At 45.0% G+C, this 13,554-nt stretch overlaps 2 long non-coding RNA genes across 3 annotated transcripts in view; one reads left to right on the top strand and one right to left on the bottom strand.

The window, feature by feature from the left end:
- Positions 1 to 13,554, top strand: part of LOC308590805 — a 126,627-nt gene that overhangs the window by 63,950 nt on the left and 49,123 nt on the right. The window lies entirely within an intron of this gene.
- Positions 7,300 to 8,771, bottom strand: LOC308592196. The gene is made up of 2 exons (XR_014010423.1): positions 7,689 to 8,771; positions 7,300 to 7,575 (listed from the first exon to the last, which is right to left on the bottom strand). It is a non-coding gene; the product is annotated as an uncharacterized lncRNA (long non-coding RNA).

The raw sequence follows: 13,554 nt of genomic DNA, 5'->3' as shown, positions 1-13,554 counted from the left end.
GTGGGATTTAGGAAAGAACTTGCAAGATTACAAAAAGACTTGTTGGAAAATAACAAAAAGGTTCTGTCAAAAATATATAAAATGTTGCTGGAATGGGAGACAAAAGATGAAGTAAAATCTGTAATGATACATTGGGCAAAAGATGTGGGTCATAATATACAACTTGATTCATGGGAAAAGTTGTGGTATGTGGATTTAAGATTTACTGTTTGCTGTTTATTAAAAGAGAATTATATGAAAATGATGTACCAATGGTACTTAACTCCTACAAGACTTGCAAAAATATATAAGAAAATGTCTAATATGTGTTGGAAATGTAAGGATAATGAAGGTACGTTTTATCATATGTGGTGGACCTGTAAATTAGCAAAAGGCTTCTGTGAAATGATTTATAATGAGTTACAAAAATGTTTAAAATAACTTTTGTTAAAAAAACCCAGAGACTTATCTATTAGGTATAATAGGAGAAGCATTAGGAACGCAGTGGATGTAGCCTACCTTGATTTCAGTAAGGCATTTGACAAGGTGCCCCATGATATTCTTGTAAAGAAGCTGGTAAAATGTGGTCTTGACTATGCTACCACTCAGTGGATTTGTAACTGGCTGACTGACCGAACCCAAAGGGTGCTCATCAATGGTTCCTCTTCATCCTGGAGAAGAGTGACTAGTGGGGTGCCACAGGGTTCTGTCTTGGGCCCGGTCTTATTCAACATCTTTATCAACGACTTGGATGATGGACTCAAGGGCATCCTGATCAAATTTGCAGATGACACCAAACTGGGAGGGGTGGCTAACACCCCAGAGGACAGGATCACACTTCAAAACGACCTTGACAGATTAGAGAACTGGGCCAAAACAAACAAGATGAACTTTAACAGGGAGAAATGTAAAGTATTGCACTTGGGCAAAATAAATGAGAGGCACAAATACAAGATGGGTGACACCTGGCTTGAGAGCAGTACATGTGAAAAGGATCTAGGAGTCTTGGTTGACCACAAACTTGACATGAGCCAACAGTGTGACGCGGCAGCTAAAAAAGCCAATGCAATTCTGGGCTGCATCAATAGGAGTATAGCATCTAGATCAAGGGAAGTAATAGTGCCAACTGTATTCTGCTCTGGTCAGACCTCACCTGGAGTACTGTGTCCAGTTCTGGGCACCACAGTTCAAGAAGGACACTGACAAACTGGAACGTGTCCAGAGGAGGGCAACCAAAATGGTCCAAGGCCTGGAAACGATGCCTTATGAGGAACGGCTAAGGGAGCTGGGCATGTTTAGCCTGGAGAAGAGGAGGTTAAGGGGTGATATGATAGCCATGTTCAAATATATAAAAGAATGTCATACAGAGGAGGGAGAAAGGTTGTTTTCTGCTGCTCCAGAGAAGCGGACACGGAGCAATGGATCCAAACTACAAGAAAGAAGATTCCACCTAAACATTAGGAAGAACTTCCTGACAGTAAGAGCTGTTCGACAGTGGGATTTGCTGCCAAGGAGTGTGGTGGAGTCTCCTACTTTGGAGGTCTTTAAGCAGAGGCTTGACAACCATATGTCAGGAGTGCTCTGATGGTGTTTCCTGCTTGGCAGGGGGTTGGACTCGATGGCCCTTGTGGTCTATTCCAACTCTATGATTCTATGATTACCGAAGGAGAAAAAAGCTCTATTTATTTATGCGGCGACAGCAGCAAGAATGTTTTATGCCCAGGGATGGAAGGAAGAACGAACCCCATCAAAAGAAGAATGGATATTGAAACTGATGGATTGTGCCAAAATGGTGAAATTGACTGGGAAGATTAGACACCAAAAAGACGATAAATTTGAAAAAGAGTGGATTAACTTTACAGAATATATGAAGGAGCACTGCAAACCTCTAAAACAGTTATCAGGATTGGACTAGCACTTGTAATATAATTTGACAAAGGATATTAAAAAGGAAATTTAATAGTTTGGATTAAGGTATTTAGATGCAGAAAAGAGAAGAGATAATTTTTGGAAACTGGGGAGGAGGGTGGGGGGACGTCCGGGGGCTGGAAGAACCCCCCCATAAAGATACTGAGATGGTTTGTGGACTAATGCAAATAATAATGTATGTAAAAACTTTTAAAATAAGGTTTATATATATATAAAAAGAAACTAACCTGGAAGGGCAAACACTCATCAGCTGCTGCTGCTTATAATCACTAGTCTCATTAAGATACCTATTTGGACATAAGAACTGCCTGTATTAATCTATACTTTTATACTGGAATTGATGGAACATTTTTATTGATGTCACCTGCCAGTTTGCTTGGTGTCCCCCCTCTCTTGCATTTGGAAATAAACAATAGATGCAAAATGCCAGTGGGATTCCACCTGAGGTCCCAGCAGGCTTGCTTAGGGTTGGCCGTGTGGCACACAGAGCTCTGTCCTCCAGCACCACCACTGCTCCTCATCTCCATCCAGCGCCTGATGCCTGTGGCAGCCACCACTTTCTGCCTAATGGAAGCACCGATCCAGCTGAGTTTTCTTCCAGAGTGATTTGCTGTTATCAGGGGATCTGTTGCTAAGCAGTGCTCTGGGATTTATTTGTTTTTTAACCCACTGCAATTTAAACATATGTTGCAGGAGAGCACCAGTCTTCAGATTTACACTCATTAGTTTATTATCCCCAAATTAGCCTTGTATTTTTCTCATAGCATCTAATATTTCTCTGGTCAGAGGGTCCTTCGAGATGTCGTTTTTATTGCACATTCATCATGATTTGGGCTCATGATGTTTTTCGGGCTGTTACACATCATCATGCTTTCAATGCCATTTGTGCCTGCAGAATATTTGGGGTGGTCATACTGCTTTGCTTCCCACTAGTGCATGTTCCATAACTTCCTGCTAAAAGCCTGTAACGTGTCTGTTTAGGAGAAACCTGGAAACTGGGGGAGTGCAGCGGAATGGAGTATTCTGTAAGACTGCATGGTCTGCTGGCTGACTGGAACTCTGAGCAGGAGTGCTAGACATAGCAACATTTTCTTGCAGCCCCACTTGCATTACTATAATATGGAATTTAAAAGAGAAATTATGAAAGATTGTCTTTATTAACCAGCTAAACTTTTCTTTTTAAAATGTTTGATGGCCCACAGTGGAAAAGAGGATTCATACTCTCTGGCCCAGTCCTGAGGTGGGCATGAGAATTCAAATCTCTCAAGTACCTGGGTCAGGTTGTAAGATCAAATAGGTCCTTCCTGGCACACAGAGAATACATAGCCTTGAACGCATCCAAAGCAGCCCTGGTGATTAGAACCCTGTACTCCAAGAAACAGGCACAAACTGTCAATGTTGCCTTACGTCTCTTTAAAATGAAAGTCCTCCCTCTTCTGCTGGTGGGCATTGCCTTGGGCTCACGTAGGGATTTTGAAAAATTGGAATCTATCCAAACCCAATTCCTCAGGGCCATACTCAGGATCCCCCCCTCCGTGGCAGGCGCGATCATGAGATTGGAAACCGGTTGCCAAGCCTTTAGGTATGTGGCCCTGAAAGCGAAGCTATGGCTATGGCTCAAGCTCTGTTTCAGACCGGTGGGTTTGGCCCCCTTGATTCTGAGGGATAACTTTAAATCTCCATGGGAAGGGGAGATAGTGGAGGAAGTGCAGAAGTGTGGGTTGTCCTCCCTTTATATAGAGTCCATGACGTATAGCCACGCAAAGGCGGTGATCGCGCAAAGATTAAGGGATATTGCCAGACAGGAGGACATAGCCCGTGTGAAACCTGGGTTGTTTCTGGGGGAGCAGTTGTATCGAGTTGCTCCAGCTCGCTACCTGGCGGATATCCACTACGTGGAATACCGCAGACTATTTACCGCGGCTAGGCTGAATGTTCTTGACTCGGCGGTCCTGAAGGGAAGATATGGAGGAGTCCCATATGACCATATATTATGCCACTGTGCATTGGGTGAGGTAGAATCCACAGAGCACATTTTATTGAGCTGTCCCTTCTACAACGATTTAAGACAGTATCTTATAACTCCATACTTACCCCAGCTCAGTTCCCGACAAAGAGGAAAGCAGACAGCATATCTGCTAAATAAGTCTTCTGGGAAAACAACCTTGTCAGTGGCTAAATTTCTTTTCCTGGCACTCAAGTGTCGGAAACGTATAACTGAATGCTTTGACGTGGGTTATCTGTGAGAGGTCTAGTACTGTGGCCCTACCTTACTTATGTACCTCCTATGATGTTATAGTTTATAATTATTGTGTAATGTTTTAATTCTGACTATCGGTCGAATAAAGAAATTGATTGATTGATTGAATTCAAATCTCTGTTGCTCCCACAGAATGTGACATGGAGCTGTGAAGAGCAGGGTGTTTGTGCAACAGTATCTGGTTCCCACAGAGTATTGTATTAAGATGCAAGATGGAAACACCACAAAGTTTGCTGACATTGACTCAGGAATCTGTTTTGACATGGCAAGCTATGGAGAAGACAGAGGAGAAAGTTGTTGTTGAACCTCAAGTAATTCAAGTGGAGAGAGCCCCGGCCTCACAGAGGCAATTTGATGAGCATAAGCTGTTGCCCTTTATGATCGAATCTAGAGAAAGCCAGATTTGGTGGGATGGAGCCCTGCTTGGAGATCCTCTTATGAAGGGATGCTTTGGCCTTTGGGATCTGGATTTGGGTCAGGGGGAGATTGGCGCTCTGAAATATCTTTTAGACTTTAGTTCTGACTATGGAGAATGGGCTGACCTGTCGAGAAGGAATAAAGACATTGTTAGGTTGGAGTTTCCTCGAGATCTACTCCCCAGTGCCAAAGGAAGGAATAAAGCAGTGTTTCCCAACCACTGTTCCGCGGCACACTAGTGTGCCGCGAGATGTTGCCTGGTGTGCCGTGGGAAAAATTTAAAAATTCAAAAGATTTTTTTTTAAGTCAAATTTTCGATTGGGGCGCCGTCACTAGATGACCCCTGGGGTTCCCTCCCTCCCGCTCTGCGCCTCCCTCCTCCTCCTCCTCCGGGGAGGCCCTTCCTGGCTCTCGGCCAAGGCTTGGCGGCTGCCACTCACTCACTCGCTCGCCCACCCGTCCCTCCATCCCTGCACCCGGCCTCTCCCCCTCCGCCCCCGGCGCGGGGGCTGCCGGGATCCGTAGTTCCCTCGCCCTTGGGCTCTGCGCCCGTGCGGGGTGCGCAAACTACGTTTCCCAGCGTGGCCTGGCGGGCCGGGCGTTTTGTTTGAAGCGCTCTTCTCCCGGCCATGGAATGAGCGCAGCGGCGGCGGCCGGGCGGGCAGGGGCTCTTCCGTGCAGACCCCGCGCAGCCTGCCTGCACCCCCGCGGAGATCGGGCAGCAGGATGGAGCCCGGGGATCCCCGCGGAGGCGGAGCGGCGGAGGCGGAGGCTGCCCCCCAGGTAGGGCTGCATCGGGGGGGTGTTTATTTTTGCAATGCTGCATCCGCGCCGGAGGGGACGCATCGGACCGCGGGGAGACCCCTTGGCGGGCGTGCAAGGCAATGCATGCGTGCAGGCGTTGCATGGAGTGCAGTGCAATGCAATGGCAACGCGGCGCCCTGCATGCATGCATGCAACTTCCACCGGCGCTCCGGACTTGGCAGGTGAGGGGGGTCCCCAGTGGGCGGCAGAGAGAGCCGGGAGGGCGAAGGGGGGCCGGGGGGAGCAGCGCTGCTCCCCGAGCCGAGCCCGGGGGGAAACTTTGGCATCGTTGCGCCGGGTGTTGGAAGCGGAGGCTGGCGGGGGCCCCTCACCTGCAAAACCTGGTCGCCTCTCATATATTTCGTGCATTGCATTCATCGCCCGCTTTCTCCTCCAAGGAGCTCCCGGGGGCGCGCGTGGTTCTCCCCGTGTTATCCTCGCAACAACAGCCCTGCGAGGTGGGTCAGGTGAGTGGCCCAAGGGAGCACCCAGGGATTGTCCTGGCCAGGTGGGGTGATTTGAACCCTGCTCTCTGCCCGGTCTTCGTCCTCATTTAGCCCCCACATGTGCATGACTGTGCATGACTGAGGTTTTCCCCCCTCGTCTTGGCTATGGTGTGAGTCTGTCCTGTTAATTAATGGGGTTCTGCCTTCGGAGAAGATGAGCCAGCCCTCAAGGAGGTGATTATGTAATTTGCTAGCAATTCATGTCCCTCCCGGCGTGACGCTGCGCGCTGACGTCACGGGGCTGTAATGGTGGTGTGCCTTTTTTCATGAAACAAGTGTGCCTTTGCCCAAAAAAGGTTGGGAAACACTGGAATAAAGAAGATCTGCAGAAGGGACATGGAAGAGAGTTAAGAGCCTCGGATAGAAAGTCACCAGGTTGATGGACTATATGGTATTGATAGAAAGGACTGACAGAATCCGAGACCAGGGAGAAGAGACGGTGGAAGAAGATTGGAAAAAAGTTTTAAAAAATTATTTAGAGAAATATTGCAAAATTAATGAGTGTTAGAAAAATGTTGGAATGAAATTATATGGCTTTAGTAGAAATGTTATAAGGAGTTAAGTATAAATAAGTTTTAGGGTTTTAATGGTAAGATAAGGTTAAAATAAATTAAGACAATTAAATGACAGAAAACAGTGAAAGATGGAAAGGATTTGCTGAAATAATTAATAACTAGAACACAAAAAGGGAGGTGTGAGGAGGTCGGTGAAACAAGTTAATGAAAGATAAAGATATGGAAATATTGGATGTGTTTTTAACTTTTTGCTTTTGTTTTTGTTTTGATGTATTGTGTCTTTTTTATATGTATTGTAATGTATTGATTTGTATTGTTTATTTTTTCTTTTTCTTTTTTACTTCTTTCTTTAATTATTAAACTTTTAATAAACAAAGTTTGCTGACATGAAGGACGGAGAATTTTGAATTTTTTAAGGGTGGCAGAGGGGCAAAGAGGCATAATCCCTGGAAGTATGCATTCTCTGATTCACACTTAGCTAAATACCACCTGTCGCAGATAAGTACTGTACTTTGCAGCCAAGGTCAGGATTACATCAGCATTACAGATGGATTTAAAGGGAAACACAGTTTAAATCTTGCACAGTCCCAGCCCAGAAAGGGGAAGCAAGGCCTGGGTTAGGTCACAGTGCCAGTATCCCTCAGCTTGGATAAGGCCTTATCTACACAACACATTCTTCGATTGGGGAGCAGCATGAAGTGAGAACAGGAGGCTTCTGAGGTCCTACACCAAAGGGCTGGCAAGGGAGGTGAGTAAAGGACAACTGGAGCCAATTTTCTCATATCTGGTTCCACCTTCAGCAGTGATGCCCAAACCCTTTCTCCCATGGACCACTCAAAAATTGCTGAGGGTCGTGGTGGACGACTTAATGATTCATCAGCCTACTGTAGCAATGGTAATGCACTGTGTTATATGCTATATGATTTTTGTAATACAATTTGAGTCCCAAGAATTCAGATTGTAATACATGAGGTGCAATGTGTTTTTGACCCTTTTCAGGCCACTTCCTCCTGCCCATCACTTCCGGTCCATCCTGGAGCAGCTGTAGTTGCTGTTGCCACTGCCACCATTCACAACCACAGCCCTGGTTCTTCACAGACATGCTGCAGGCAGACCCCTGGTGGTCCATGGACAGCCGGCTGGGAACCCCTGATCTACAGCATCTCTGAAATGCAAAGAAGAAACAAATGCATCTCTTCAGCGGGTTTGCACATCAGCCTCCCTAATATTTCACACCAGGTCTGGATATTGGCTCTTACTTCCAATAAATGCACATACTTTCCTCAACAGGTTCTTTAAACATATTTCAGTTGAAAGAAGGGAAATAATGATGCACTGTTGCCATAGAGACATCACTGTTTCTATGACAACCCCCTCTCCAGAGAAGATGCTCTTGTGGGTTCCATGGCAACCATGGGTCACCACCTTCAGGTAAACTGATATTTATACACTCATCCATAGCACAGGTAACACCCACGTCTGGTGGGCTGCATAGAAGCATTGCCATGGATACCCCTTCCGCAAACCATGGCAACATCTATCGCTACTCTCATGTAGAACAATAGAGCTGACTGCTAATCACAGTGACTAAGAAGAGTTGGTGAGATCAGCAAATTCCTCCACATTTCTGCTCTGACTGAAGCTGATTGGTGGTTGCTCCCCCCCCCCTTTTGGCATGATTCTGACTCTGCTCCTTTGATTCTTTCTCCATTTTCATCTTGCTGCATTTGCACAGTGGTCAGTGAGCAGCCTATTAAACAGTGCAATCCAAACCCAAGATCCTTTGTGTGGAGACAGCTTGGTGGATCCCATCCGGTGGATCTTGGTTGGATCCTATCTTCTATAAAGAATAATTAAACTGACCTCATTTTATAAGTGCTGAAGACTGGCATGGAAAGCAATATCAGCCCCTGAGGTTGGCAGGCCATGTTAAACCTCTGGTTGGGCCCCTATAAATACCAGAGCACCTGTCAGGTCTAGGATTCAGTAAGCAGCCCCTGACAGAGGCCACATCCATACCTTTCAAGCCCCATGATGCCACGTCAGTCATGGCTTCCCCCAAAGAATTCTATACCCTCCAGGGACCCCAATTTTCCAGGGACGGTCCTGGAATTCTGAAAGGCATCCCAGCTTCTGAGTTGATCCCAGATGTCCCTATTTCCCCCACCAGTGCTCAGGGAGAAGGAGGAACCGGTGCTTGACCTGAGCAACAGTGATGATGGCAGTGGCAGCTCTGGGGTCCAGGCAGAAGGCAGGGCCAGCCTGGCTGAGAAGAAAGAGGAGCTTTCTTATATTCCCCCTTTCTAAAATTCCTTTACTGGTGTGTGTTTATCTTTTTGTAAATCTACCAAAGAATAAAATAAAATAAAATCAGTGGCGTAGCGTGGGGGTGCAGGGGGGGCCGGCCGCACCGGGCGCAACATCTGGGGGTTAGGGTTAGGGGGCGCAAATCCACGGGTTAGGGGGCGCAAATTACTTGCCTTACCCCGGGTGCTGACAACCCACGCTACGCCACTGAATAAAATAGGGATCAAGGGGTTTTCTCAGAATGGTGGAGGGTGTTTGTGCTGTGTCCCATTGGTGTGGTGGTGGTGGATATGCTTGGGGGGAGGGGACACAAAAAATGGGGGGTTGAGAAGGGTCAGTTTGGGGGAGTGAGAAATGTCCCTCTTTTCATCTGAGGAATGTCGGGTATAGAATTCTGGGAGCTGAAGCTTGCTAAGGGCGCTGTGAGTTGTTAGAAACACCCCTATTTGCCTTCCAGAGCTACAATTCTCAGAGTTCCCTGGGGAGAAGAATTTATTGTTAAGGGACTTCCGGGTTGACGCGATCTGGATTTCAAGATTTAGCTAAAGGAAATTTTGTGCTGGAGAGTGGAGTTTTGGAGACCCTCTTTTTGTTTTAAACAACCCCCCCTCCCGGGCTCAGGAACGTCCTGCCTTTGTGCCTGTGTAAGAGCTGCGGAGTTTGACAGCTGTCAAAGCTGCCAAACGGGCAGTTTAAAGTGGAAAAATCGCTATCTAAGATCCCTCTGGATTAAGATGAGTTATAATTGAGCCAAAATTGTTGGAAACAAAGTAATAATAATAAGTTAAAGGACTGTTGGAGAAAAGACTAATAAGTAACCAGATTCCCCCTAGGGGGAATTCTGTGAAACTACAATGGATACAATGGCTGTGGATGGAAAGTTACTAGTGGAAATCGAAAGGATGTTTCAATTGGTGGGAATCTTACAAGAGCAGAGCTTGGCCATGAATAAACAACTTATGACTATGACCTTGGGAACAGGCAACTCTGCTGTTTGTATTGAGGACCTGAATGAGAAAGAATCCACAGCTGAATGGGAAACAATGTCTACAGAGGTGGAAGAGACTAAACAAGAAAAAGAGAAAGTAACCTTGGGAAGCAACAACCAAAAGCTGACATCTGTGGAACACAAGCAAGGAGACTCTGGGAACATATCTACCACAAGTCTGCGAAAGACGCAGAAGAAGGAGGAGGAGGTTCTGGGACAATATGGAATACAGGAACTTAAAATAAAGAAATATGATTGGGGCCTCCGTTTGGACTTTGATTTTGAAGATACAGGCTTTGTGGAAATTTTCCAGCAGTTGCTTTCAAATCTCCTTGTGGGAAGAGAATATACTTTGATGGTGAAAGAACTTTTTCCAGACTCGACGACGGACATAAAGGACTACCAACAAGACCGGCGGAGAGGGACTGAAAGAGACTTGAAAGCCTCGGACGTGAGGAACCCAGGCTGAGAATCTTGACTTTGGATTTCTATTGGGAAGGGACAAAAACCGGGGATGGGAGGGAGGGAAGAGGAGATTCTTAAAAACTCTTAAGACTTTTAGGTTTGGTTAATATGACTTTTAATTAAGATAAAATGAAAAATCGATGGAAGAGAACTTAAGTCCAACTTAGGAAAATCAATTTTTTTTAATTAGAAAAGAGGTAATAAAATGAATAAGATGGTTAAGAGGAGAAATACCAACTTGCCGATATAATCTTGGGAATTGGGATGCACGAGGGGGGGTGGGGGGAAGTCAGGGAACAAGGTTATGAAACGAGGATCTGCTGAATTTATACATGTTTTTGTCTTGTGTTATTTTTGTGTGTGTATTGTTTTTATAAAAGCGGAAAACCCAATTAATTTTTTTTTTTAAAAAAAGAGATCCTTAGAAGATCAAAATGGTATGTAAATGTAATAAATAAAATAAAATGAATAAATTACCAAAAAAAAAAAAAAGAAGAATTTATTGTTAAACTGCTCTGGCATTGTAGCTCTCAGAGGGGAATTGGGGACTCCTAACAACCCTCAGAACCTTTAACTACAATTCCCAGGATTCTTTGGGGGAAGCCATGATGCTAGTGTCATTCACACCGGCAACTTGAAAGGGGCGCAGTCTAGACTCTAGAGAGAGGTTTGCTCCCTCAGAGAGGACAGGGAAGTTACATTTACAGTGGTACCTCAGGTTACATACGCTTCAGGTTAAAGACTCCGCTAACCCAGAAATAGTGCTTCAGGTTAAGAACTTTGCTTCAGGATGAGAACAGAAATCATGCTCCGGCAGCAGCAGGAGGCCCCATTAGCTAAAGTGGTGCTTCAGGTTAAGAACAGTTTCAGGTTAAGAACGGCCCTCCGGAACGAATTAAGTACTTAACCCGAGGTACCACTGTATTTCCAAAGAACCTCTTTAGGATCAGCAGGTGAATTAGCATCCTTTCATGGAGCCCTACAGTCCGAGGAAGGCTATAGTCCTGATGACAGGTGTGTGCTAACTTGAGGTAATGGCTGTGGTGTGCAGCTCATGTCTGCTGCCTTCCTTCCACCGAGCCCCATATTATGAATTTCCCCCAAACCCCAGGGCACTATCATAGAGCAGTTGCAATAATCCTACTTATGAGCTACTAGTTTATGGGCCTCCAGCTATAAAGCAATACGGGGTCTGTAATTGTGGTGTGGAGTAGAGGCCTCATTACTGTAAACATTGCTACAATTTAGTTGATGCTCTTGGCTTTGTTCCTGGGTTATTATTAAACTAGCAGACGAACTGCTACTTCCTTGACAAAGTGTTTTAAAAATGGGGTCATGCAATAATAGGCAAGGAGGATGGGCAATGGCTCCCTTTTGCGTAACTCATTTCCATGTCAAAGGTTTGTATTTGGTTCCCTGGATTTGTAAGGAAGAGGAGCAAACCTGTGAGAGGAGTCTCTTCCGATCATTCTGGCAGCAACAACAAAAGCAGCACAATCTGCAGATATTTTATAAATCATTTTAAAATGACGGCCTAAAGGAGGATGACCAACCTTCTGGAGACAATAAAGGGACATAGGGCAGGGTGTTGAATTTACAAATTCATTTTTCAAATATATTTTTCATTATTTTATATATATATATATATATATATATATATATATATATATATATATATATATATAATAGCATGAGATATGCAACAAAATGTTGCAGTACACCATCATCCGCAAACAGGAGTGTTCCAGCTTTGATGCCTTCCTCAAGGCTAGTTTAGCACAGTGATTCCCAAACTCCTCTGCCACAGACCACTTGAAAATTGCTGAGACTCTTGGAGGACCACTTAATAATTCCACACACACACCGCATGTAATGTGCCGCGCTGGATGCTGTATGATTTTTTTGTTTATTTTTTGTTTATTTCTTATATATTGTATTTTATTGTATTACAAATTGAATTCCATAGAATTCCAATTGTAATACAGTTCAGTGCAATGCAATGCAATAGGCAAGAAAAATACAAGAAAAATCAGGTTAAGAACAGTTTCAGGTTAAGAATGGACCTCCAGAACGAAATAAGTTCTTAACCCAAGGTATCACTGCATTGTTGTTTTCTGCTAGCTAACACATGAGTGTCTAACCTTAGATCAAGTGATTAAGGTACAGTGGTGCCTCGCAAGACGAAATTAATCTGTTCGGCGAGTCTCTTCGTCTTGCGGTGTTTTCATCTTGCGAAGCACGGCTATTAGCGGCTTAGCGGATTAGTGCTATTAGCGGTTTAGCGGCTATTAACGGCTTAGCGGCTTTAAGAAAAAGGAAACAAACTCGCAAGAACTCGCAAGGCGTTTCGTCTTGCGAAGCAAGCCCATAGGGAAATTCGTCTTGCGGAACGACTCAAAAAACGGAAAACTCTTTCGTCTAGCGAGTTTTTCGTCTTGCAAGGCATTCGTCTTGTGGGGCACCACTGTCCTGAATGGCAAGTTGCCATTTTGAAGGGAGTTCCCTTTGGTTCTTTGTTCCCAGGCTCCATGGTATAAGGGCATGTAAATGGCTCTCTAGGAGCTCAACAGCCTGGGGGGCTGGAATGCAGGCAATGAAGCCTCTGTGTGTGTGTGAGAGAGAGAGAGCGCTATGTTCGTAAGCTCTGATTATAAGTTATTTTATTTCTGAGATTATGCTGAGCCTATGCTTGGATAAGCATATGTTATTTGGATGTATCTTTGATGTTTCTGTTATGTTCTGAAGAAAGTTCTTCAAGTAAAAAGTTGAACAACTGAATAGTCTGGACAATGTTTCATTTCCAAAAGGAGTCGGTCTTCATGCATCCAGTCTCTTTAAACTGCAATATTAATATCTGCAATAGGAACTTGGCTCACAGAAAGGCTTTTTCTAGCCACCGCACCAAATCAGCTAAAGCAACTACAGAATGTACTGTTTTCCTTTCCCAAAGCAGCTGTGCTGAGGAATGTTGACATTCCCAGCTTCCTTCAGCAAGGACACATTCCAGTGGCTTAGGAGGCAGCTGCATCCCAAGACCTTGAGGGCATCCTAGAAGAGCAAGATAGAAAGAAAGGGGGGGTAATATTTGTGCAGTTTCTACGGACATGTGTTTAGTTTTGGTGCTGAAAAGTGGTTGAGAATGTGTAGGTCAACAAAGAGTGAGAACCACTTGCAGAGCTGATGAGAGATCTGCTGGCAAGGACCGTAGCTCATGCCTTGCATGTGATGGTCCCAGGCTCAGTCCCTGGCATCTCTTGGTGGGGCTGGGAATGTCCCTTGTCTGAAAACCAGGAGACAGTACTGAAGTAGATGGACCAGTGCCTTTTTTCTGGGGGGACGCGTACCCCTAAACATTTGTGAATCTTTGTACTTTTGTCCATTTAC

The sequence above is a fragment of the Podarcis bocagei genome (assembly GCF_964188305.1).
Source record: "Podarcis bocagei genome assembly, chromosome: 7".
Classification (NCBI taxonomy): Eukaryota; Metazoa; Chordata; class Lepidosauria; order Squamata; family Lacertidae; genus Podarcis; species Podarcis bocagei.
The sequence above is the reverse complement of the archived record's forward strand: the minus strand, read 5'-3'. Positions and strand labels throughout refer to the sequence as shown.